This window comes from Grammomys surdaster, unplaced genomic scaffold (genome assembly GCF_004785775.1).
Source record: "Grammomys surdaster isolate TR1022 unplaced genomic scaffold, NIH_TR_1.0 166, whole genome shotgun sequence".
Classification (NCBI taxonomy): Eukaryota; Metazoa; Chordata; class Mammalia; order Rodentia; family Muridae; genus Grammomys; species Grammomys surdaster.
The window spans coordinates 11,611,578-11,639,324 of NW_021604614.1; the positions used below are offsets into that span (position 1 = coordinate 11,611,578).

At 45.9% G+C, this 27,747-nt stretch overlaps 1 long non-coding RNA gene across 1 annotated transcript; it reads right to left on the reverse strand.

Annotated features, from left to right (window-relative positions):
• Positions 1-1,196: 1,196 nt before the first annotated feature.
• Positions 1,197-27,600, reverse strand: LOC114620033. The gene is made up of 4 exons (XR_003711264.1): positions 27,491-27,600; positions 26,912-27,061; positions 5,078-5,145; positions 1,197-4,900 (listed from the first exon to the last, which is right to left on the reverse strand). It is a non-coding gene; the product is annotated as an uncharacterized LOC114620033 (long non-coding RNA).
• Between the last annotated feature and the right edge of the window lie 147 nt (positions 27,601-27,747).

A 27,747-nucleotide genomic window follows, 5' to 3' on the forward strand; every position in this document is an offset into this window, starting at 1 on the left:
AAACCTAGGCATGGTGGCCTACGCTTTTAATCCTAGGCAGAGGTGGGTGGATAGAAGCCAGCTTGGTTTGCAAAAGGAGTCCCAGGATAACCAGGGCTGTTATACAGGGAAAACCTGTGTGCCCCTAGCTCCCAAACAGAATGAAATACAAAAATCCACCCATATGAGGACTGCAAATGTGGTTACCTTATTCTGAAAGTAAGTTTCTTCCACCTAAGCCCAGATGGAAACTTCAGCCAGATCCTTGCTGGTGTATCCACATACAGACGACACATTAAGTATTTGGGGAATTTTCTGTAGTGCTAAGAACCAAAGCCTGTGTACCTCTGGTGATCATTCTACAACTGAATATCATTCTGGCTTGCTAGTTTTCAGCTGTCCTACAGGTAGGACAGTGAAGGCAGTGAAAGGTTAGCCCATGCTGCGTCACCTGAGGCTGTCCTGTCCCTCTGCCTCACCTGTTCCTGCTTAGCTTTTGCACTGTGGGGTCAGCTGTTTACAGCTCCCCAGGTTGACTTCACCAAGTACTTTTGTATCTGCTTCCGATCCTTGCCCGTTATTCACCTTTCCAAGTCTCTGAAGGTATCAGCGTTAGCACAGAGACAGCTGTGTGTGTGGTTCTAAACCCTAGAGAACTGCCTGTGAAGACGGGGACGTGTGCTGGCTCAGGCCAGAGAGCACCTCACCCCTGCTCCAACACGCACCTTCAGGACATACCAACTGAGCAGCCTAGGTGCTTCCTGTTAACATGTAGCTGGTACCCAGAAGTCCCTATCATCATTGATCACCAATAGTGTTCTACCAATAGGGAAAGTATCTGGGCAGCTGTCACTTCCATCTCAGTCACCTGAATGTAGACTTGTCTTCCCAGAGCTGGTGGCTGCTAGGCTACTTCACAATGTCATGCATGTGGCCTTCCTTAACCAGTGCCTCACATTTTGCCAGGGGTGCGTCAGTCAGAAGAGATAAGAATGAGCTCATAGAAGACATGAGATAAGAATGAGCTCATAGAAGACATGCCCAAGGGTTCAGGCAGACAACAGCAATGACTAAAATGGGTCATGCACAGAATATGATTGTTACCAACATTGTAAGATTAAATTTTGTCATGAAGATCTATTATTCTACAGCACGAATGACAGCCAATCCCAAACCCCAGGACTACCGAACTCATATACCACACAGGAAACATAGGGCCCTGTTATAAAGTGATTTTATTAAATTGATTTAAACATACTGTAGGTCAAATAATATTTCTGAAGATAACAAGTATGGACTTTAAAGCTTGACATAAAATTAGTAGCTTCAAAAGTGTTAGTTGTATTCCCTAGCAACAGCATGATAAAATAATTCAACTATGTAGAAATATAGAACTCTAGGACTAGCTGGAAATTGGGAAATCATTTAGTCCAGTGTCCTCATTCTGTGAGAAAACTAGACCTGAAGATTCAGCGATTTGCCCAAGCTTACATACCTAATAGTTATAAAGCTAGAACTCAAACCATTTTCCCTAAACTAAAATTCTATTGATGATATTTCAACTGGCTCTCTATCAACTAAGTCTTTCCAGGCTTTTCTCTAATGCTCCACGCTGTGGTGACATGGAAGTGTAAGACACTACAGGAAATTGCTGTGGTGGCTGTGAGGCCAGGAAGGGGGTGTGTTAGCCAATAGCCCTCTGTGGAGAGGGGAAGGCAGTGACCAGTGGGCCAAAGGCTTGCCTGAAAGTGTCTACATTATAACACATGGTGACAGATTCATTCTTAAACCCTGCCCACTGACCATGTGCTCCTACAAAGCCCTCTCTATGCACCCAGGCTTCAGTTTTACAAAAACTTCTTCCAGCCAAACACCAAAAAAAAAAAACAAGAAAAAAAAAAACCAACAAAAAAAACCCAACAAAACAAAAAACAAACAAAAAAATTAAAAAAACAAAAACCAAACTAAGAAAGTCTCATATTTCTAATCATCTGGGAAGTTCTTTATCCAGCTTTAGAATGGCTGGCAGAAGCCACCAAGCCAGTCACCCACTTCAAATTAACAGGTCATTAGTTTCCCCAAAGACTTCCTGAGCAAAGGACTGCATGTGCGAGATGGAGAACGGGAATGAGAAGGAAACGGAACTGGGAGCTTTGTGTTGGTGTCACTGGGGACTTTTGGTCTTTTCAACATCCCTTGAGTTCTTCCATGAGTTTTACTATCAGTCAGTAGAAACAAAACAAACACAACAGGCCTATAAACACTAGCCACTAAGCTCATGGCTCAGCACCTCCCCTCCCCGCACACCACCTCCAGCACCTGCATCTTGTCCCCAGGGCCAGCGGCACCTGTGCTGTGTACTGTCACGGCTCCCTTCACATGACCCCAGCACCTTCAGCGCAGAGTTCCTGGCCCTTGCTACCTGGCCCCCCACCCCCCTCTACATACCACCCTAGTTTCTCATAGCACTTAATCACTACCGCAAACTACGTTATTTATGTGTTAACTCACTTATCCTGTCTCCTCCAGAGGTGAATTTCATGAGCCAGTGGCATTCCCAGCACCCAGTACATGTCTGACACCCAGGAGGCATTCAATAAATACTCAGAGAATGAATGAGGATGTTGGAATGGATCAGTAATACACACTCATGCCTGAAAAGAACTGTATGCGATTCATGATGACACCTACACATTATTGCCTGAGATGACAGATTCATCCTCAGTGACTCCCCAGTCAGCCCTCTCAAGGCTTTCCTAGCTCAAAAGGAGCCTGAGAGGGTCACTCGAAGTAGACAAGCGCAGTTTGCTTGCTTCTTCCTCCCTGATATATACATTCAGCTACTTAAAAGAAAAAAAAAATTTCAAGTTGGAGCATGTGACAAAGCCACTAGAAAGTAAATCTAACCCAGAGACACAGTGATTAGCGGAGTTCACAAAACTAAAGAAAAGTTCCAGGGCATGTACACCTGCCAGTGATTCCTGATTGGCTGAGTGAGTGCATATTATGACTTTCCTAACATCTAAAATGAAGTTTAATGCCACCTAGGAAGGGGTAAGTGTTTATAGGTACTCTGAGGACATGAGGTAAGGTGGATTCAGAAATAACAGGATATATGGAAAGCTATGTCAGGGTTGAGTCAAATGGCAACCTCAGAAATACCAGGACTCGGCCTTCACGGGAGCTGTCCATTTTTAAATGCACTGACCGGTAGGTAGGCTTGAACAGAGGAAGGAGCATGAGCTCCAAAAGGGAGTGTCTGGCACTGCCCGGAAGCACAGCACAGACAGGTGACTGAGCGGCTGAGCAAGGCTCCTGAGTTTTGAGTATTGTTTCAACTCTGTGGCATGTTGCCAGAGTCTCAGGAAACACCATACCTGTGACAGGGACACAATGCTCCATCTTGGGCACACACACAGAAGAATTCCGAGTTCAGAAACACAACTTCACCTAAACCTCCTCAGAAAGAATGTTTTTCTGGGGACTGCTGTAGATGTTCCTGGGTTCAGTGTAGGTGGATTCAAGGTTTCCTTCCTAGTGGCACTTACGGGTTTAAGATTTTTAATTCTTAGGAAAACATTTTTATATAACTGATATTTTGAGATGGTTTCTCTCCTTGGTGTGCACTCTCTGGTGGATGCAAAGGCTTGTACTCTGGCTGAAGGCCTTGCCACACTCATCACACTTAAAAGGTTTTTCCCCTGTGTGCACTCTCTGGTGGATGCAGAGGCTGGAACTCTGACTGAAGGCCTTCCCACACCCACAACACCTATAGGGTTTCTCCCCTGTGTGTACTCTCTGGTGGATGCAAAGACTGGAGCTCTGACTAAAGGCCTTCCCACACTCGTAACATTTATAGGGCTTTTCTCCAGTGTGGACTCTTTGATGCATGCAGAGGCTGGAGGTATGCCTGAAGGCTTTCCCACACTCTTCACATTTGAAGGGCTTCTCCCCAGTGTGGACTCTCTGGTGCATACAAAGGTTAGAACTATTACTGAAGCCCCTCCCACACTCACTGCAGACGTACGGCTTCTCACCAGTGTGGACTCTCATGTGGATTTGAAGATGGGAGCTCCAGTTGAAGGCTTTGCCACACTCATAGCATTTATAGGGCTTTTCCACGGTGTGGATTTTCTTATGTCTATTAAGTTTTGTTGTTGTGCTAAAATCCTTACCGCAATCATCACATTTAAAAACCTTCTCTCCTGTGTGGTCTCGCCAATGAATATGAAGCTCTGATATATGAAAGAAACCCTTATCACATTTGTCACATTTATGGGGTTTCTCTGCTGTATGGATTTTCTGATGCATAAAAAGATCTGCTCTCTCAGAGAAAAATTCCCTGCACATGGGGCACTTGTAGATCATCTTTCCTATTTGGTATCTTGGCTTAAAGAAGAAAGTATTCTTACAACTATGAGTTCCAGGACTGCTGCTTCATAAAGCCTCTTATTTTGCCATCTTGGCAGTCTATCTCAGGCTTGCTCTATCGGGCAAGCTAACTGTTAGCCTCAGCTTCTCCCTGCCTGTCTTTCTGTGGAAGGCTTCTTCCTGCATAGTGCTCCTCACTTACTGATTACAAAGTCACACTGACTCTCATATGAATCCCATAGCTCATCAGCACAGAGCTTTCGTTCCTTTAGATCCTGAGTGGTCAACATTCCAGGGCAGGAAAGAGTGAGCCTTTGTTCTGAGCCCCTGGAGTCTTTCTCTGATGTACAGTACTCTTCTACTTCTCACTCATAAAAGCCTGTGCAGTATGATCTGTCTGCCCAGGGCACAAGGTGCCAGTTGGTGATGAGCCGCCAGAGTACCCTCAGGAGAGTCAGAACATCACTCCCTTTGCCAGCATGAAGGCTCCTTGGCTTCAGGGACAGTCAGTCTTGCTCCTGGGGACTCTATACAGTAGCACGCTGGTTTTCTGTAATACAAACAATAAATAACATGCAAGGTCCTTTCAGTCCAGAAACATTCAGTCAGGATTAATGTTACTTAAATGAGACAGGGATAGGGCACAGGGGACGGGGGACAGGACAGAGGAGGAACAGGACGAGACGCACAGACAGACACAAGCACACACAGCCTCACTCCTACCTACCTTTTCTTTCTTGGTCCTGAGGAGGTAGCTGTCTTATCTTCCAGAGGAAGTAGCTTGCATTTGCAGGTCTAAGGAAAGAATTGGAAGACATCATGGTCCTGTTCTAGGCCAAGTACATGATCGACTGCAGCCACTCATCAATTATGTAAACACTGTGAGGACAGAACTGGAGGAGAGAATCCCTGAGACCCATAACTGAGTCTGAAGAGTGAACTGACCTGCAGAAGATAAACCATCTCCATTTTGAGCCCACATGTGAGAAAGAAGATACGACATGTCAGTGTCAGACATTCCCCTAGCTGAACATGTCTACATGTCCTACACGTCTTCCTGGCATGCTAACAGCATCCGATCCTTACCCTGAGTACTGAGGCCCTGCATGGCCATCCTTTCTCTTTTCTGCACTTGGCCTTTTCTCTTCAGTTCTTATACAACCCGACTGCTGCCTGCCTTCCAGCCTTTTCACTGCTCCCAGGACTGGATCCACTTTCATGTGGTTATGTCAGATCCCTCTCCCCTGAGTAAAGAAGGCCCCTAGCAGGAAACATCTTTAATCTTGTTTGGTTTCTTCAAAGCACATACAACTTGTAATTATTTTCTTTACTTCTTGGGTTTTGATCTATTTCCTGCATTGCAATGTGACTATGGTTAAGAATGAATTTGGCATGTTGTTTACTCCCATGCTCTGGCGGTTAGTGCTTTGTACGGATGCCTATGATCCTTTAGGAGCCCTGCTCATGGCTGCCTCATTCTAGAGAGCAGATGGGAAAACATTTGCCATTGCCTTATTTCTAGGCTTTTCATAGCCACAGGGGACACATGAAAGCTAGAGGACAAGCTCAAGAGTTGGCCCTTACTTCCTACCTTGTTTGAGACAATCTTTTGTCACTGTGTGCTGTCCGAGTTCTGGGATCACAGACGCACACATGCACACACGCACGCACACGCCCATGCCCAGCTTTGCAATGCTCTGTAGATTCATTTAAACGTGAGTCCCCATGTTTGCATAGCATCTGTGTTTACCTACTGAGCCACTTCCATAGCCCTCAAAAAGGGCTTTAAAAAGATTATTTAAAAATGTTATTTTGTTTTTTATATGCATGTATGTATGGTTATTGTGGTTTGAATATGCTTAGCCCAGGGAGTGGCACTATTAGGAAGTGTGGCCCTGTTGGAGGAAGTGTATCACTGTGGGGGTGGGCAATGAGACCCTCCTCCTAACCAGGTGGAAGTCAGTCTTCTCTTGTTGGCTTTTGGAACAAGAGGTAGAACTCTAAGGTCCTCCAATGCCATGTCTGCCTACCTGGACATTGACATCCTTCCTTCTATGATTAAATAATGGACTTCTGAACCTGTAAGCTAGCCCCAATTAAATGTCCTTTATAGGAGTTGCCTTGGTCATAATGTCTCTTCAAAGCAAGGGAAACCCTAACTAAGACAGTGTGTGAGAGAGTGTGTGTGTGTGTGTGTGTGTGTGTGTGTGTTGGTGCCTGTAGAGGTTAGAAAAAGGTGTCAGATCCTCTGGAGCTAGAGTTACAAGTTAAGAGTCCAGGTGGTTGGGAACTGTCCAATGTGGGTGCTGGGAACTGAACTCTGGTCCCCAGGAAGAGCAGCAAAATAGCTTAACCACAGAGCCATTTCTCTAGCCCCCCAAATGACACTACCAATTGCTCCATACATAGACAAGGTACATGTGACCAAAACTTCAACAGAGAGATGCAAAAAAAAAAAAAAAATCAATTGGCTTGCTTTCAATCAAAGTGTTAGGACTGTGAGATCCTCACAGTAAGGTAGTGGGTCACTGCCCCAAGCTAAACAGAACCTCTGGGGTAAGCTGCCAGGGAACGGGCAGAGAAACTTTAGCCAGGCTGTGTAGGCAGTTGCCCTGTTTGTGGCAAGAAGCCAAGGCCACAGGGGATGGGGCTCTGGATCAAAGACAGTGAGGCTATCATACACTAGCAGGTCTTCCTTTAGAACTGGACACAAATAAACCAACAGCTAAAAGAGGGTATTAAGTGACACATGGGTACTGTACCTACAGGGAAATGCCACTCGGTTATATAAAGTAATGTCTAGTCTTAGGTCATCTGAAGCCCATGGGTGTGACATGGTGATATGGCACTTCAGAAATGAAACAAAGAAAAAGAAAAACAGGTGAAGTAAAAAGTGCAAACAGCAAGCCTTTCAAGCCACTGAATCCAGGGTACAGAAAGGATAAGAACACTGTGTATCTTGCTAAAGTGTCAAGAAACCATACCTCCTTCTTCCAGGTTCTCCTGCAATAGCAAATAAGGCCTACCCGCCCCCATCCCCTGTGGTGCTATGATACTAACGAAACCCCAAATGACTCAAGTCTCCAGTTGAGTCTGCACGCAGGACCATGAGTGCAAGTGTCTCAGAAGAGCTGAGAAAGGCAGAGCCGTAGCAGCCACAGAAGACGACAAAGGAAGCCAGTACCAGCCTTACTTCTGAGCCAACCTCAACACAATTTTTAGGAAAACAAAACAAAAAGATTAAAAAAGCAAATCAAACTTCAGAAAACGAGCCGGGTAACTAGCCAAAGCCTAAATACTAGGCAAAACTCCATAGGTCAGAGCTCCCCAAAGCAAGGTGTGTGTTAGTCATGTCATTAAGTGATCAGCAGTGAGCTCCAGAACCCTGTAGGACTCAAGGCTTCCAGAAAGCTCAAGATTTGGCTTTATGTCTCATCTTCTCTACCAACCAGCATCTGCCTGGTGTGACTGTCTGTTCCAACTGGTCTCACATGCAGGTGAAATTGAGGACTGGTGCTGTGAGTCTTAAATGCCTGAAAAGGATCCCAAGAAGAGAGGCTCTAGGCTTTGGCACTGTAAAGGGGATTCTGGTGGTAGGACATAAGCAGGACAGATGGGACAGGAGAGCAGCTGAAGGCAGACTTTGCTGAGTCCGTCAGCCCACAAAGCCACAAGAAGCTGTACTGCTATTGCACCCACACAACAGTGCACCAGCTTTGGCTCCTAGCTCCAGGGGGAGGAAATAGAGCAAGCACAGACACTCCAACTGAGACCTAGGCTGAGGCAGAAATGGAGTGATAGCCTCTCTGTTTGGAAAAAAAGTTCAGAGGCCAGGCTGGGGAGAGAGGGCTAGTAATGGCACTGGAAACACAGTTTCCTTTATATATAACATTCCCCGGTACATGCATGGCAACCAGAAAGTTTAAGTTTGTTGAAAAAAAGCGATAGCCGGGCGGCGATGGCGCACGCCTTTAATCCCAGCACTTGGGAGGCAGAGGCAGGCCGATTTCTGAGTTCGAGTGTTTGAGGCTAGCCTGCTCTACAGAGTGAGTTCCAGGACAGCCAGGTCTACACAGAGAAACCCTGTCTCGAAAAAACAAACAAACAAAAAAGTGAGCTCTTGAATTTCTCCAGGATTTCTCCACATAGATCCATAATTTCCACTCAGTAATGCAGAGCGAAGGTGTGCAGTCTCCACAGAGCAGCAGCTGGGGAGGCAGCACACTGTGGGGGAGGGCCCAGGAGGATGTTGGCACCAACACTGGATGCCAGTTCTCTGAGGTGGAAGCAGAGGATGGTAAGCTGTAAGTGCTGTGAGGACATCTGGGCAGGGGAGCCCAGTTAAGTCCCTGGACAGCTACAGCCACATGTACATCCTTCCAACTTCAGCCAGGAACTCACAGCCTTCCCTCAGCATCAGACCCGGCATACAGATCTCAACACATTTGCATCTATTTTACAAATTAGCATAATGCAAATGGCCTTGAGAAGGAGCCAGCTCTGGAAGCTCAATGCTACAGTGCTCTGTCTGTGCTTTGTTCTGTTTGAAAAAAAGGTGACTGTACACATATATGCTCAGGCTGCTGAGACCAACAGCAACTGGTAACCAGCACTCACGACAGACTAACTCTGGGCACGACCAGAAATAACAACACCCATCAGGTGGTACTCAGGTTCAAGTCCTGTAGTTATGAGTTCTTAGAGGGCCCATTTGTTTCTTTTTTTACTTTGAAATTCATTTGAAATTTTCATAAAAAGCCTGAGCGGCCTCTGTATATACAACTGCTGTAATAAAGGGATGTTAAGCCCTGAGAAAGATACACGTTACTCTCACAATTCAGTTGAGTAATCCATGCAACCCAGCCACAGCATCCCATATGACAGAGAGTTAAGGCTAGTCCGTGGGTCTGGCAGTACCTTGTCCATCAGGACTGAAATTGTCCTTTGTCCACAAATACCTGTCACAGCGTTCTTCCTGGTGAACACTATGGAGTCTTCTCTGCTCACATCTCCAGTCTCCAGTCAATGCTGGTCCTCCTTCCCACTGAGACACTGGCTGTCTTCTCCTTTCCCACTTCCCATTCTAACGCAGTCCTCACAGTAACCTCTCCCTCTTGCACCTCTGATGGCACCCAGGTCTGTTCTTACCAGAACTCTGTTGTAGAGCTCATGCCAATCAATCCTCCTGGGTCACCATGCTCTCATACCTGCTGCAGGATTCAATTCAGCCACTCACAGCTAACTTTCCTGCCACTCTGAGCGACCCCCTAGTCTTTCTGACACCAGTTCCCCAGACTTGCTTGCACATACTTCTGAGCACCTAAATGGTGCCATCAGCCTTGGTCTGAGATCACAAATCTCAACGGATACTTAGTCCCTCCCTGTTTCTCTGGAAGTCCTGGATATGCACTTCCCTAGCATTTTAACTTCCAGCACCAGCATGTTCTTTTCTCATGCTGCCCCATGTGCCCTGGACAAGCACCTCTGCTAGCACCCAAGCTGCTCTCCTCTGTTTGGCATCCTGGTTTGTGCCCTCTATGGGTTTTACAGAATGTGTTCCTATCTGTTCTCGAGAAATATTTCTTCAAACCCGAGCAGTTGACAGCCAACACCCAGCATAAGTTCCTCAAAGAGCTCTAGACTCGTGATGCTTTAAGGTTTTCCCTATCCCACGGCCTTCACTTATCATGACCAACCTGGACTAAGGTACTTCTCCAAGTATCTTCTCTCAGTGACCCAGCCATTCTATGATTCACCGCCAATCCTCGTCTGCTTTCCTGCCACTGTTCACCGAGCCCCTTCTGTCCCAAGTCTTCTTCTCTCTACATGGCCTGACACCTTGTGATGATCAAGCTCTAACCGCAGTCCTTCAAACTCTTCCAAACACACCGCTCAGACTGTCCTTTTTGGCTCCTCCCCACCTAATCCTCAGGCTCACCTTACAATACACATGAGAGCAGAAGGAATGGGGCTAGCATTGGCTGCTCTAAAGCAGGTGTGAAGGTCATCTATGGATCTAGCTCCAGGGCTCAGGCCCTCACTAGGTAAGAAATGTTGATGACAGGCTCTCTCCAAGACAGAGGTTTTCTAACAGATGCACCAAAAGGACAGAAAGCCTTTGATTGCAGGAGTCTCTGCCTGTCAGTTTACATCTGCTTTCTCACAGGGATAGTACATGTCCTGGTTTCTACTGTTACTGTCCTGAGCCTCCTACCTGCTGGAAATGTGTAAGGCTCATGCCCAAGTTGGCAGACAGCTATTACATCATCTACATGTACCTACTCTGAGCTGCGGCCAGCTCCTTCTGTACCAGAAGTCCAGAGAATGACTTCTCATGCAAGGTATGCACACAGGTTCCCATAGTCTTTATCTCCTTCTGCAAATGAAAGGCAGTAATTCTTTTTTTTTTTTTTTCTCGAGACAGGGTTTCTCTGTGTAGTCCTGGTTGTCCTGGAACGCACTCTGTAGACCAGGCTAGCCTCAAACTCAGAAATCCGCCTGTCTCTGCCTCCCAAGTGCTAGGTTTAAAGGCACGAGCCACCACTGCCTGGCTGAAAGGCAGTAATTCTGCCCGAGGTCCACACCATTCCCTTGTGGGTATCTGAAATGGGATCACTCAGAAACAACTGCAGTGCTTTGAAGACATTGACTCTATTACTCATAAGTCAAGTAAAAATGACGATTTCAGCTTTCTGTAGCTCTCTAGCTGTGGGTTGCTCTGAAGTACCAGTAAACCCTCTCTAGGGAGAGCAACTATAAAGCACTGAGTGTGGGGGTAGCCTTGCTAGGTCAGACCTGTGGATCATCATATCTCACTCTACCCAGAGCATGGTATGTTCTCAGCCATCTAAAACATTAGAAGCAGTTTCTGGGAAAAGAAAATGAAAAGCAGACATGCTGCCCATTTCTCTAACAAGAGGCTCCAGAAACCACTTCTCACTGTAGAGGGACAGATCACCTTTCTCACTGACAGCTGCAGATGGTGTCATAGTGGCTGGTAGGACTCCAAAAAAGATAACAAAGGTAGTGATACATGGGTGGGAAGTGCAATGAGTCACAACAGCCTTGAGACTGAAAGACTGTGCTGGAAGATCCCAAATCCTGGCTCCCCAGGGCATGCTGACGAGTGGCTCTGATGTTCGGAAGCCAGCATACCTGTCAGCCTAGAAGAGAGCTATTACCAGAAGAGGTGATGACAGCTCTGTTGCTCACCTCTTAGAGGCAGAACAGCAGAGGCAGGCACAGAGGCCTGTGTTCCATGGACACCTGACTAGGGCCAGGTACTGAGTCTGTTCTGGAGATTATGAGAACCACTGCACACGTGCCAGTCCCAGAATCCTTTGAGCAAGCTTTAGAAGAGGCACTCCTCTCCCACCCCCCAGGAACATAGATGGTGACCACTTAAAAGCTGAAATCCCTAGACAAGATAGCCATAAGAGGACTAGGAGGGAAGGAGATGTTCAGTGTGGGGAAGGCAGTGGTGGAACAGAACCATGAGAGAAGAAAGTGCATGCAGGGGGAAGAAGGAGAAGCTGCCATGGGTTAGGTGAGCCATAAAAACATGGACCCAAGGGCTGGCCAAAGGGAGATAAGAGCAGCCCACATAGAAAGAAGATTCTAAAGTTATCTGCCCGGCTCTAGTGCTGATTAAACCTTATTGTAAATATAAAGGTTGTGTGTGTGTTTAAAATGGTCAAGGCAGTGTTACTGGAATTAAATAATTTCTACAACACAGGACCTCAGGTAGAAGCTCCCACCAGTAAGACACATACACTCCATGTGGAACAACATTTCAAAGAAATAAAATCATTCCCACAGAAAGATCCTCAGGTGGTAGTTTCTCTAGAGGCAGGAAGGGACTAAGAGCTAGTCCTACGGGGGCAGACTGACAGTAAAGGACAAAAGATGAGATATCCTGGGTGGGATTGGGGGTGAGGGGACTATAGTCTTAGAAGAGTAAGAGCTTTAGGCAAATATGATCTAGCACTGCCTTAATGTCTATATGCTGCTCTAAGGTCTGTGATGGGGACACCTTCTTTCACTTCAACATTCCTCAATGCTGCTTTCTGGAATCATCCGGCCCTTGGTCCTGACATCCCTACTCCCTCAGTATGGCTTTCCCTCTAATACCCACTTTGGTCCCAAGCCCTTCTATATGTAGCCCAACCACAGTTCAGTAACAGAATCTCCTTGCTCTAACTGCAGGACCAAATGGCCAGATTCTTCTAGTACCATCAACTCTGTCATGAAAGGAGGGGTACACATTGGCATCTCTCCAATCTCATACTTAATACAGGCTGGAATGCAGCCCTTGTCTGGTTAAGATGAAGATTTAATAAATGAAGTTGGACCCTAATGGTTTTGTTTTTTTGGTCTTTTGTTTTTTTAAGTTTGGCATCCTTATCAGTATAGAGGCAGCTAAGTAGAGACAGAGCAGAGACTGAGAAGTATATGAGCCACAGCATATCAAGGGATATGTCGGATAAAATTGTAGCTTCCCCAAAAATGAGGCCACCATCATCTCACAGCAGGTGGTGAGAATAAAATCTGTCCACAGTACTTTGTGAAGGAGCCTGAGAAATACTAAAGAAGGGAAAGGCACACTACTCGGAGCCCTGTTCCATTTGGAGACAGTGCACACAATGAACGTCTCTTTGTTAGTGATGTGGAGTATGTCCTGTACGACCTAGCCTTTTCCCAAGCCTGCCTTACTCTAAAAGTTGGACTCCCTTCCTGCCTATGCAGAAAGGAAGGAGTACAGCTGTGTCTCTCATTTATATAGTTTCCTCTAAGAGATGACACTTCACAAACCCCTAAATTCCCCCCTTTCCATTGTAGTACTGTCACTCTTTCCTTCCATTTCCCCAGGAAACAGAGTTCCATAAGCATTGTAGCTGGCAGCAGCAGGGCAGAGTGGGTAGCTAGCAAAGGCTTACCACCAGAGTAGCCAGCCAGTAATAAGAGTCTGTATGCCACGGACACAATACAGGCAGCCTTGCCATATCCACAACCACAACACAAAGCAAGCCTTGTCTCAGGCACACAAGAATGAGTAACAGTGCCCTAGCCCAGGTATTATGCCCACCAAGGCTCCTCATGAGGCACACTTCACTCCAGCCCACTGCCTTCTAATTCTGCTCCTTAAATTTGATCCAAGTGGCCCATTGTCAACCATAGACAAAACCCTAATTTGATAGCTCAGAGAGGCTTAAAGCCCTTCTTAGGACCAGCATGCTCTGCACATATAGTTACGTTCAAATGTGTTCTTGAGTGCACCCCAGTTTTGAAATTTTAATCTTAAAAGTAATCTCTTTGCATCTCCCGCTTGGTGTCCAGAGCATTCTGCTCTTCCTCTACACATGGACAGAACCACGTGTCCAAGGACCCTTAGGGCAGACAGACACCTTGGAATCTAGGCTCTGGCTCTCCTGCTTTAGGAGTACTGTGATCTCAAGCGTGTTATCCCTAAGACCCAACATCCACAAATGCTAGAGACACACTACCATACTTTCACCTGATCTCAGGGCCCTGTGTAAGAGCACTAAGACAGCGTATGAGCATTCCATGACCAGTCTGTCTGCCTGGAAAGCACAGGGAACCATGCTACTGTCGGTTGTGGGGAGCTACAGGAACCTCTGGAGAACACCTTATGTTCTGTTTCTATTCCTTAGCCTAACTGCAGCCCTTCCATTTCTAAGCAGTGATAAAACATTACATTTTTTATAGTGTTTCTGTATTGTGTGTGTGTACTGATAGATTAGCGTTGGCGAGCTTGCTGTACTGCATATGTAGAAGTTGCAGGATCAGCTCTCCCCTTTCACCATGGGGATCAAATTCAAGTGATCAGGACTGAATCAAGAACCATTATTTGCTGAGCCATCTTGCCAGTTAACATTCTAGTAAAAGTTTAATTTTCACTTCTATTATGGGAGACATCGAAGTTCTTTAACCATAGAATGTTAAAGCTCTCTGATAATTTTTCCATGCTTAAAGAGGCTCAGAGACACCAAGGGCTGAGAATCTAGCTAAAACCCTTGCTGAAAGCAGCGTGGGCACACGTGAACAGAAGCACAGACACTTGTATGTGCTTTGTGGTTCCCACTACCACACTGTCCTCAAACAAACCCCACGTCCAAGTCCTCTAAGATCATTCTCAAGTATTTGCTTTTAAAGGGTTGTAATTTCTAAGCAGGAGCAGCTTACTAACCTTGGTCCTCAGCTGCTTCTCTATGGATGGGTGCCGCACTCATGAGGAAGTGCACCTCAAACGTCGTCATGAAGCCTAAGAAATCAAAAGCCACCAGACTCTAACTTGGCAGGTTTGGGAGGAACCACAAGTTCAAGGTTTCTAAAGGTCCTGTCACATAAATTCAATGAAAAGACCAATTGATACTGAGGCCTGTATGCTATCTCCCCTGCAAAATGGGATGTCAGACTAGCACTCCTCCCCCCGGTCTTGGCACATGACAAGCAGTTAACCTTCTTCCCACAACACTACCACTGCAGAAAGCTCCAGCTGAACACCAAGGAGTTTTAGGAAGAGGTCTGGTCTGTTTGTCTTCAGTCAGTCATCTGCCTTAGAAGCTAGATAGTTGGAATTGGGTACAAGTCCAGCTCAGAATAGTCCCAGCTTGTACCAGGGTTGCATGAGTCTGTTTCTTATGGTTGGACCTTCTATGCTAATGGTCGACAGTCCATGGGACTGGCCTCAGAGCAGGGACCCTCAAATAGGGTTTCTCTCTGGGGACTGGTTGCCCCTGGGCAGTATCAACAGTGGGTTGTCGTAAGGATCCAGACTCTCCCTTAGCTGCTGGCTTCTCCTGGGTGGATTCTGAATGCACTCCTGCTTCCACTGTACCAGAAGATGCGTTCCCTAAGAGTTTCAGACCCTTTAGGCTGCTTCTTACACTTGTCAAAGGTGGCTCATTCTAAAACCACACTGTTGACATCAAGCAAATTCTATCTTTCTCCTTTTTTTGGAATTATATCAGACTCCAAGAACCTTGCTCTCTTACTGACAGAAGATCTGATGTCATTCTTACTGTCTTTTTATCTGGACCTGCCACCACTGATTGGGTTCCTGGTTTTGCTCATATCCGAATGAAGTGTACCTGGGCTATGAGTTTTCAGAGGTATAGGGAAGAGATGCAAGAGATGCCTTCACTCTTTCCTGGGGGTGCTGCACTTCAGAGGCCTTAATCTAATGAGAAAAAAAAAAAACCAGAAAGGGTTAATTTTTTTAAACTAGAAATTTCCATGACTATGAAATTGGGTTCAGAGAAGAACAGAAAATTATAAAGGGAATGAGGTCAAGTTCTCTTTTGAGTGAGGATGAGTGTGTGTGTTATGAATATGATGGAGAACCCTGGGTGTGCATCTATAGCCCCTTCAGCAAAACCTTCTTGCTGAAATGACTTAGAAACTGGCACAGCTAGGTGGAGGCCTGAGCACTGCCACCTGCTGTGTGATCTCCACAGATCTCAGGCTATCTGCACAGTAGGATATTAACAACTCCAGTGACTAGGGATAATTACAGAAAGGAACCACTAAGTATCTATCAGAGTGCCCAGAGCACAGCTGAGGTTAAATAAATATTTGTTTATTTATTTCCTATACTTAGTGCACGAGAGTCTGGTGTCTGCTACATGTGTTACTTCATAGACAAAGGTTTCTGAAGGCTATGAGCTCATCTCCGGTAATGAAGGCTCCAACTCTGCCCAAAGCCAAAGCCTTGTCTATCTCCCACCACCTCTGCTCTTTGTGGGCCTCAACTCATGGGCAGGTTGACAGGGCTGACTTTGCTACTACTGCTCTCACTCTTCAATACCACCTACAGAGACAGCACAGTAATGGACACCTGACAGCCTGTGGGGGTAGCCTCAAGGGAACCACACACACAAGGACCAAACTTATCTTTTCTATCTAGTAAATGCATACCATCAGAATAACTTGGAGGACAGAGGGCTTCTAGACAAAAGACCCAAGTTCAAATTCTTGGTCTCACACTGATTAGCTACGTAGTCACCAGTAACTTTTCCCCCTCAACCTCAGCTTAAACAGAGTTAAGAAAGCAGCTAGGGTCATCCTTCTAGGATGACCCTAACCTCACCCACACACTCATTGAAAAGGGTGAAGTACCTGCTCTTCCCTCATGAAGGAAGAGTACAATGGGTAACCAATGAAACAGAAGCTCCTTAGGCCATGGCTAAGAGACCTAGCAAGGGTTAGGGTGAGACTTATAATACTCTGCCTACGTCAGAGTGGTGTGCCTATCCGCACTACAGGATGATAGGAAGTATAAAGAAAGGATGGAGGGGTAGGCCAGATCTGTTCTCTCTCCTGATAGGACTCACTTGCTAAACCAGCTTCCTTCCTTCATGGCTACAGTAGTGAATGGCAAAAAACCCCAACTAGCTCAAACCCCAGGCCAATAGGCTGGAAAGCTCAGCCACTGCCAGGAAAAGGCAGAAGAAAGGCTGAAGAATAGCACAGCCCACAACAGCCAGCTCCAGGGAGACAAGCCAGCTTTTAGCAGAGTGGAAAGTGATCTCTTTCAGCAACAGTATCTCTTCCATATCCCTTTCTCTGCTATCTCTATAATCACATGACCCAGGGACAGGTCACAGGCTACTGCTATCCCTGTGTTAACAAGCAGAAAGTGAAAATGTACAGGGAAGAGAGCGTGTTGTTACTTGGAGCACGAACAGTTGACATCCCCTAACAAGGAGACAGTGAACCCCTGACTTAAGACAAGACAGGGTAACCAAAACTAGGGACTGATGCAGAGAGAAATGTACAGGAGCTTACGCACAAAGGACACTTAAATCTTAAAAGTAAAATACTCTGAGGAGTTTCTCTATCTTAGACCAATGGTGAAACAATGGGAAAACTGACCACAGCGACAGGAGCCCTTTAAGACACTGCAGAAGAGGTAAAGAAGGGCTACTAGTGGTTGCAAGGCCATAGAGGTCTTAGGGCTCTACTAAACACAAAGAAAGGACAAAAGCACCAGATTTACATTATGGAGAGCTGAGAAGCATTGGTGTTTCAAAGAACTGGCCAATTTGAAAAGCTCACAAGACAGGACAGACCAGTCATACCGGGAAGCTTGTGTAAACATACAGGATTCGAGACATGAAAAAACAAAAAAGAAACTCGAGAAACTATGGGGAAGAAAGGCAAGGACATTTGTAAACTTTGCTCAGCTCCACAGTGAAGAACCACATCCAACTGAGATGGATGTCACGGATGCTGTATAGCTGACTCAGCTGGCAGGAATCTCGGGGGGGGGGGGGAGGCGGGGGGAGAGGGGGGAAGGGAGGGAGGGACAGAGACAGACAGAGACAGAGACACACACACACACACACACAGAGACACAGACAGACACAGAAAAGCCAGTGGTGCTTTTCAGTGATGCTTCAGGCAAGAGGAATACTGAAGACAAACCCAAGCCAGACAAAGGGACTCCTGGCTTGGCTTTACCATCCCTGCTAGAAAATCTACACTTGACAGTGAAGAAAGTAATTAAAATGAAGGCCCAGATCCTACAAGGTACTAACAGGATGAAGTATAAAAGATGCCTGGACACTTACAACAATGCTAGCAGTCTGAAGGGTTGGTTCTACACAGATGGATGCACAGTCATTGCCACTGATGAACTTACCCTTCCTCCCCGCAACACATACACACTCACAGCGGTTTGAGTAGAAATCTCAAGGTCTGTTTTTAGGTACAGAACTTTTTGGCATCAACTCGCTGTCATGTTTTTACTCAGATAGGACATACTCTCACCCTGTAATTTGTGAAGCTGGGGTGATACTAATTTGTTCTCAGACTTTAGGGAGAGGAACTGGCAGGGGCCACACTGCTGAAAGTGACCATGCGTTGTTAGTGTTCATGTGCAGGAGAAACAGGATTGTTAGTGCCAAGGACAGGCTCTCTATGTCAAGACAAACACATATAAAGGACAGGTTCTCACCAACTTCTCTGTAGACAGAAGGGGCTGTGGAACTTGTTATAAGGAGGATAAACAAGTTACAGAGTTGTTATTGGTCCTTACTGTGCACACCAGTCACAGTGCTTCTCAGCCAATGAGATCAAGCACAGCCATTCATTAAATGTTACCTATGACGGGGCCTAGGACAGTATTAAAAGCAGCAACAAAATCAGCTTTTCCCTGTCTCTCAAGATTATAAACAACCCTGAAAGAATGCAGTGGTCAGCTTGAGAGAAGAACCTGGAAGATTACCAAGTCTACAAGTGCTGCAGAGGGTCCAACGGATAGCAGCAAACCAGCCAGGAGGAAGGCAAGCCCATCAGCAAGATGAAAGCTGAAGATGCAGAAAAGAAAATGAATCCAAGGGCTTAGGAAAGACAAGAAATGTGTCCTGGAAAGGATATCCTTGTTTCTGAGGTTTGTCTCAAGTCCAAAGAACCTGACAACATATATCCCCTTCCTTAAAATGGGCTGAACAAATCTCTGTCCCCTTCCATGTTCCAAAGGATTCAGCTTTCTCAAGAGGCTATCTGATCCCTGAAATAAGAAGGCTCTCCCAAGTCCACTCCACAAAGCATGCTTGACATTTGCTTCTGGAGTGACAAGGATATCTCATCCTGCAGGCAGAGCAAACCCCAAGCTCTGAGCATCTCAAAGATCAGTATTACAGGAGGAAAACAAAGGGAATGCACAGATCCTTTGTAGTTTGGTGGGGACACAGCACGGAGAGACACAACAGATGATGACGACAACAGTGTGGGCTGTAAGTTTTCTGAAGGCTGACTGAATAGTCAAGACCTGTGCTAGGGTTTGAATGTGAAACATCCCTAGTCTGTTCATAGCTGGTAATGTGTTTTGGAAAATTAGAGAACTTTTAGAAGTGTGGAGTTTGGCTGGAGCTGTGGTCACTGGGTACAGGCTTTGAGGTTATATAGTGTGGCCCTACTTCCTTAGCTGTCTGCTGTTAGCTTGAAATGCCAAATGATGGAATGGATCCTTTTTTAAAACTGTGAGCCAACCCTCCCCCTCCCCCCCCCGCCAAAAAAAACCCGGGCAGTGGTGGTGCACGCCTTTAATCCCAGCACTTGGGAGGCAGAGGCAGGCAGATTTCTGAGTTCGAGGCCAGCCTGATCTACAGCGTGAGTTCCAGGACAGCCAGGACTACACAGAGAAACCAAAACGAATCCTGACTTGTCTTGCTTCTTGTACTAGGTTACTGCAATAAGTAACTGAAAAGGTCTCCAAAGGTCTGCATACCAGTTCAGTGTAGGGGAACATGTCTACGGTCAGGATGGTCTCTACCTACTAGGCTCCCATAGAGAATACACAGTCTGCTGCCATTCAAAGCTAACTCATAACCCAAGTTCCTGCCCCCTTTGGTGGTACCTCTGATATCACCTACAATTTCTATCAACTATGCCATTATTTCCACCAAAAGGGAGAAAATGTCACTTGTGACAGCAAATGGTCCTGCATATTGAAAAGATGGCATTAACTTTTGGCATCTGTCCAAATAATCATTAAAAGTTGGTCTTATCTGCTCTTTCCTACTCAAGAACTCTCAACTATCACAAGGATATGGGAACAGTTCCACTTGGTCAGTAAAAACAAAAGGGCAGGGGCTACGGAATGGCTCAGTAGAAAAAGCACCTGTTGCCAAGCCTAATGACCTGAGTTTGATCCTCAGAACCTACACGGTAGGAGGGAAGAATGGAGTTGTCTCCATACGTGTGCTCCATGGAGTGAATATATGCATACAAAAATCAAAATTAAAAAAAAAAAACCCCGGCAAGTATCACTCTGGACTGCACAGAGTGTACAGGTGCAGAGAGGCTCCTGCCTGTTCTCTGTGACAGTGCCAAGCCTGGCAGCAGCACCAGCTCTGCTGGCTGGGATTCTGTAGCCCCACACCCTGCTGTCCAGCCTGTTACACTGTCTCTGTAGAGCACTGTTAGATAATCTTCCCCCTGCTGACTCCTCAATCTACACATGTGCAGCTCCCTACTCTCAAAATCTTCCTCCTTTGACCTTGCCCAGTGCTGCCATCACTTCCTTTAATCCTTCCTCCTAAATACGGGTGCTCCTGAAGGTCTGTTCTGACTCCACTACTTTTTAGTGCAGTAAAAATGATGATGTAGTGAAGCACTGATCTATGGCCTATAAGACACTTCTGCACTGGCAACCCCAGTGATCTGGATCCTCCACCAACATCCCACCTCTTCCAACTGTCCCTTGGCTTGTTCCTCTTCTTTAGCATTTAACAACCAATAAAGAAAAGACACACTTTACTTCTCCTACCCCCTTCTCTAGTTGCCAGATGCCCAACTCAACCCGCTTGCCTTTCATCCACTTTCCCCCAGTAATTTGGGGCCACTTCTGTTTTTTCTCTTACAGGCTACCAGAGGTAGTATTTCTTTGCCTCCAAACAACATTCTTCCCTAGCTACAAAAACTCCCCCATCCTCAGCTGGCCTGACAAGCCTCTGTAATGCCATTTCAAGTCCACTGCAATTACCAACTCATGTCCTTGCCAGTTTCAAGCATCTGGTCTTGAGTCTCAACTAGTTGCTACCAAAAACCAACCAACCAACCAACCCACCCCAGCACCTCCAGCAGAGAGATGCTTCAGCCATTCAGAAACCTCTAATTGACAGCCAAACACTTTGAGAATGTGCACAGGCTCTATGCAGCTGCAAGTGAGCTTCTGAGTTCCACCCAAGGCTTAGCACTCAGTTCTATCACAAGGTAAAGAAACAGTTCAGCAAGTTACCAACTAGATTAACAGAGACTTGAAGCAAGGGCAGTGCTGACTCTAAAGTGTTTCACATCAGCCCAACATGTTAAAGTGAAACATGAAGATGATCTGGAAAACCAGGGACACAGCAGCACTAGCTCTGCAGAAGAAGGGTTGCTGATTCTTTTTATTAGTCCACTGTGAACTTACAGGGATACATAGTCCATAGTTCTGCTGTGGCTACTAAGGCTTTCTCATAAGCTGCCACAATGCCATGGAACATGCTATTCTGCATCTCATTTTAGATGTGGAAATGAGTTATGGTTATTTTATGGAATGCCATTTCAAGTCTATTATGAACTTGCACGGCTATGAAAAATGAGCTCTGGAATAACATTACTGAGGACACACTGCATGCTCCAGAGAGAGAAGCAAGTACAGAAACAACACAAGTTCCAAGTACAAGTAGCCCAGACCATCTCTCAAAGTAAAATTTACTTGTTTAAAAACCTCTCTTTTTCTAAGGCTGGGTGGCATGTAGCTATTTGGCAGAGTACTCAACCAGCATGCACAAAGCCCTTCCAAGACTATATAAAACCAGGTATGTCAGCATACACCATCCTTAGCTACTCAGTAGGTTTAAGTCAGCATGAGATATGTGAGGTTATGTTTCTCCCTCACAAACCCACAGCTTCCCCCCCAAAAAAACCCCATTTGACAAAAAAAAAAAAAAACTCAAAAAACAAACAAAAAAAACCCCAAAAAACAAGAAACCACTCCTCTTTAACATATACATACACATATATGACTCTCCAACACAGACATGGGATCTTACTTTAAGTCAGGGCTTATTAGCATCAACCAATAAATACTGTCTTACTCTGCTCCCTTTATCACACCTCCAGACCATTTAAATGTATCACTCCCCCACTCCCTTGAAATTTCCTCACTTCTAATTCCAGAAACCTTTGAGCATTCTCATCTTGCTTTTCTCCAGACACTGAGCTAGACTCTCATACACTCAAGGACTTTACTCTGCAACAGGAGTGGAATAGCATTGAGCTAAGTCACTGGTGCCTCCCGGAGAATCCATAGCTGATCAGCAAAGCTGCATCTCTGGTTAGCTGGGAAGACTCAGCATCCTCTTTCTGACATGGCCACTCTAGGAAAATGCCATTCATTCTAGGAAAATGCAGGTCACGACCAGAAGAGGGAGTACAGGAGAAACTATAAGCACAGATGGCCAGAAACAGAAGACTGGGCAAAGCGCAGCCACTCACATAAGGCCAGAAAAAATACTCACCTTCATGCTGCGCACCACAGAAAGCCCTTCACATTAATACTCTGTCTCTCTGTGTGTGTCTGTGTCTGTCTGTCTGTCTGTCTGTCTGTCTGTCTCTCTCTCTCTCCCATTCTTCTTCCCCTCCTAAATATTTTATCTTTGCAGACAGAGGCTTTGTCCTCCAGGATATAAACACCCAGCTCTGGCTAGTAAGTCCTCATTGGGCTTCACATGGGCTCATGTGCTCTTAAAGATGTGATCTTTAAAGAAAATGACCAATTCCCAAACCTCTATCTGTCCTCTAAGCTCTAAGGGTCAAGTGGGCACAGCTCCATGGAAGCATGGCCGGAGTGCCACTCTGCCTCTGTTCTGTCCCCTCCTTACAAGTTCATCAGTAGTATAGAAATCACTCTGACAAACTACTGTCATAGAAGACTAAAAGCAGGACCACTAATGCCCAAAGCAACTCCAGCCTACCCACCTAAATATCACCTAAAGTCACAGTCAAGCCATCTGTAGTAATTCCATCTGACACCCACAATGCAGGCTAAGCTGTACAGACATGCCCCAACTTAAACAATTTGCAACGTATAATCATATTTCAAAAACAAATTAATTACTACAAAGAAACAACTTCAATGAAGAACTTGCACACTGCTCTTCAGAGAGCAAAGAATGCTCATAAAGCCTCCATGAAGAAACTATGTGACCTGTTTATAAGTCCAAGGCCAAATCTTACTATAGCACCTATTTTGTCAAGTGGGTCCCTCTATCCATCTGTCCATGCCAGAAATCCAGGCACCATCTGCCTCACCTAACAAGCCCTGTACCCTCTCTATCTTACCAGATTTCTCTAACCACATTTTGACTTCAGCCACCGCTCCCTAAAGCCTCCCTCCACTACTCTAATGTACTCTTTCTAAAGCATCAGATTCTTCCTACCCTGCTTACAATTTCTCAATGAGTCCCATCCACTTGCATTGCAATTTCCAAATGTCTATGGTTTAAAAAAAAAACATTCAACACAGTGTGGTGGCGCATGCCTTTAATCCCAGCTCTTGGGAAGCATAGGCAGGAGGATCTCTGTGAGTTCAAGGTCAGCCTGGCCTACATAGTGAGTTCTAAAACAGCCAAGACAACACAAAGAGACCCTACTTTAAAATAAAAACACAATAAATAAATAAATGTGCACCATATTTTATCATGTGTCTAACAAGCCCCCAATATAATGTAACCTGCAAAACTACATTCCATTGTAATTTTTTAACTATAAAAGGATATTGTTTAAGTAGCACAAAATCCTAATAGCCAAAGTCAACAATTCTTAACATTTTCACCAAATTTCTTGTAGACTTTTTCCATTTACAGGTTTTAATGAGAGATTACTGAAATTTTTGTGTGTTTATATCGTATTTGCAACTGTGCTTCCTGATTTTCCTCTACTTAACAGTCATAAGCTTTCAGATATATTTCCTTGGTATACATTTTAAGTGGCAGTGAATGATTATCCAGTGAATGAATAATCACCATTCTATAATTAAACCCTAAGATTGTCCCACATATTTTGTGTATAAAGCTTTTTATTATATTTAGAAACATTTCTTTAATGGTTCCCATGTCAGAAACAGGAGTACTGTAAGGCTTCATCTCTATGGCCAATGTAACATAAGAATGTGAATGTCCCACTGGTGCTGTACCCCTTAAGCACTGAACACACGATATCTGTGTTAAATGACAGAACTTATAAGTTAGTGTTCATGTAGACATCAGGAAATTAGAAAGCTTATAGAAGGAAAACTGGCTCCCAGTGTTTCCCTGCAGAAGTAATCATGGTTTCCATGGGCTATTCTGGATATTTTTCTGTTTTTATTCAAACACATAATTAATTTGTTTTGTATCTTATAAATATAGAATGAAGCTTGTGTCTTTGATAGTGGTATTACAGACATCTATCCAGGCTGCTACTTTCAAAACCAACACACTATCCCCAGTACAAAACACCAAATTTCTCTGCTTAAAAGGAGTCTTCTGCTCCATTTGGTTAGAGCTTCACTCATACTGATGTTCCTAGAGCTGTCAGGGATTTCAGCAAACTTCTAAATGCTTAGTCTAATGTTTTTTTGTTTTTCTTTTAAAAACTGGAATTACAGAGACAGTTATGAGCTGCCATATAGGTTCTGAGAATTAAACACATGTCCTCTAGAAAGTTTGTGTGTTGCCTTTTGTGTTAGAAACATTAAATCCAATGACAATAAATGTGCCTGGCATTTAGAAGGCCCTGTAAAGTATTTCTGCTCCTGCTTTTATTGAGTCCCATCTCTTAAAAGGAAAAAACTGGGTCTTAAAAAAAAAAAAAAAACAAAAACCCAAGCATCTATTTTGGCTTCACTTTTGCTAGTGGTGTGAATTCACAGTCTCTAAGGAGCAGGCTGCCCCTCCCCCAAGAGCACTGGGATGGCCAGTGTGGTCTTCCCACTTCCACTCTCCACCTCACACCCCCACATTCTGCATGTGGCAACTGGAGAGGTTATTTAAAAAGCACATTTCTAAAGTAAGACTCAATACAATGTGGTCCTGTCAGGTAATACTCTCCCCTTACCCACCACCCAGTGCTGCCTTAGCTCCTACAATGAGCACTCCTTCCTCTCCCTTTAAGGCCTTCCCACATACTGTTCCTCTGCTGCAAAATTATCCCCTACTTCACTGACACCAGGGCTTACTCATCCCTCAAATCTCAGCGTAAACCTTTTTTAGGAGGTTGGGGGAAGTCATTCCGGGTCCTCAATCTAAAATGTAGTTCTCATTTTTATCTTCTCTTACACACCAGGTGCTACCTAACTTTCCTAGCAGACAGCCTAGTCTGTGACTAGACATGAAGTTCTGAGATTAATCTCTCATTCTTTCTCTCTTCAGATTATAAACTCCCAGAGAACAGGACTAATTGGTTTTCTTGGCATGCTATAGGCACTCACATACATCTGAACAAAAAACAAACAAAAACAAACAAACAAAAACCACACACACACACACAAAACAAAAAGCACAGCTACAAAGGGACTGACTGAATTGATTGTACCCATTCCATCACTATCTTGCCTAGTAAAACTTTCTGATACACCTACAAACTCAGTAGGAGACCCTTTTCCTGAATGGGACTAAAAGTAACTCTTTCAGTCTTCTGCAGCCACAGGACAGCATGCAGAGACTGGACAACAGGAGGAAATACATTTATTTAAATGGCGAAATAAGAGTTTAGCTAATTAAGCTAACTGCAGATATTCTGATCTAGTCAACTAATGAATGTGCTTTTTTTTTTTTTTTTAAGAATAGAAAAGCATTGGGAAAAATGTATCTTGTAAGATATTCATTAAAAACACAGAATTGCCACTATTCCATAAAAGTTAATAGTAATGGGATCAAAAACTTAAAAGCTTTAAAGTTGACTGTCATAAGTAATCTACAATATGCTCATATGATGAAACAAAGTATACACAGTACATTGCAAGTTGGTGGGTTTTGAATCACTAGAACTAATAACCAGTCTCTGTCTAGGGCTTTATACTTTCCATCGTTCACATAGCTTCACTCCACAGACCTCACTGAGAAACTGAGGCTCTAAGTGTCCTCAAGGTCACAGGCAAAAGAACAGTCTGCAGTCACCTCAGAGATGGCCTCTCGCAAATTCCTAATCAAGGTCCTCCATCATAAATGTTTCCATTCTACAACTAACATGGCTCTGTGGCTCCCTCCAATAAAACTCCATCTTACCGCAGAACTGTCACCAGGCTTTTTTGGTTTTGTTTTTTTTTTAAAGCTGTTCTTTGAAATTAAAACTTCATTTACCATCACCATGGGACATGGCTAAACTATGATGGAACCAAACTCTCAAACACCAGGGCCACAGTTTTAAAAAGACGAGTTAAAGCACTATGTGCTTAAATGGAACAACACAACCAGTTTGTGCTCAACAGAATGTGAAGCCCTTAGATGTAAATAAAGACTCAGAGTACGAACCACGTGCAGAATAGTTATCTCCGACAGAGATGGGCTGCTACACTTGTCATCTGTGACTCCATACTTGTCATCTGTGACTCCATACACCTTTACAAGAAAACATCTTTCTCTGCTCATCTACGATTAATTTCTAAATCTTGACCTCTAGAGGAGACAAGGAGGTCACTACTTTTCTGCTCTGGGAAAGTACACGCCTACAGAGTAAGTAGAGATCCCCTTCTAAGAGCCCCTCCCCTTGAAAACAATATAAGTTTTAAAGGACACACAAGGTTCCTGGCAAGGAGGCACTGGCTCAGGACTCTGACTTCCGACCCCGGGGCTCCTTTGTTGTAATGTTGTAATGGACTCTAAACTCCCGATCCGGCAGACGCATCCCCGAGACCGACTTGCCTGGAGTTTGGCCAGAAAGGTCTCACAAAGAAGCCGAGTTCGCAGACAGCCGGCGATCTGGCTGGAGTCGTGGTCAGAGCATCTCAAGGGGAGGCCCGGTGCTCGGCGGCGGCAGGGGAGCTGCGCCCAGCAACTGGCCGGCTTACCTGCCGAGAGCCGAGCCCTGGCGGTGGTCAGACAATGGAGGCGTCCGGCGGCGGCGGCGGCAGCAGCAGCAGCCTGGGGCGCTGGCGACGCGGGGAGGTCCTCATCACCTGGGCGGGATGCTGGACGGCATCGGCCGGGACTGTGCAGGGCTGGAGACGACACGACACAGAGCCATGCAGCGGACCGCTCTGCGACCCCCCACGCCCCCGCCCCGTGTCCCGGCCCGCGGCCATTACCGCTCTCCCGGGACCCGCCTGAATGCGCTCCAGGGCGCGGCCCTCGGCTCCCAGAGCCGACCCGCTCCCGCCCGCCTCGGTCCCGACAACAATGGGGTCGGGCCCCGGAGTCCAGCTCCGGCGGGGCCTCTTCAGCCTCGTCCCGGCCCGACCAGGGCCTGCGCCGCAGTTGGCACCGCGCTGACCTTCCCTCCCCGCCATGCCCGCGGCCCAGGCCCGGCTGAAGGATGGGTTGTTTTCCTTTTCTTACTCCCCCGCTTCCCCCCGACTCTACCGCCTTCCGCCCCCAGCCCGCTCGTCGGCCCACGCCCCGTCCTGAAAAGCCAAGAGAGCCAAACACACCTACTACGGTCGGCCGGGACAACTCACTCCCAAGTGTGGCTGAGGAGCGCGTCTAGGCCGCGGACTCCGCGCGCCCACCGGCCCTCTCTCCTCAGGGGGGGACACCTCACAGGTGCGCCTCCGAGCCGCGCGCGCGCGCTCCGCACACCCAGACGCCTCCGGGGGACGGCGCGCCTGCGCACGCGCTAGGCCGGCCAGCCCCCATCCCCCGGGGAGGGGCGGGGAGACGAAGGAGGGCACCGTACGCATGCGTACCG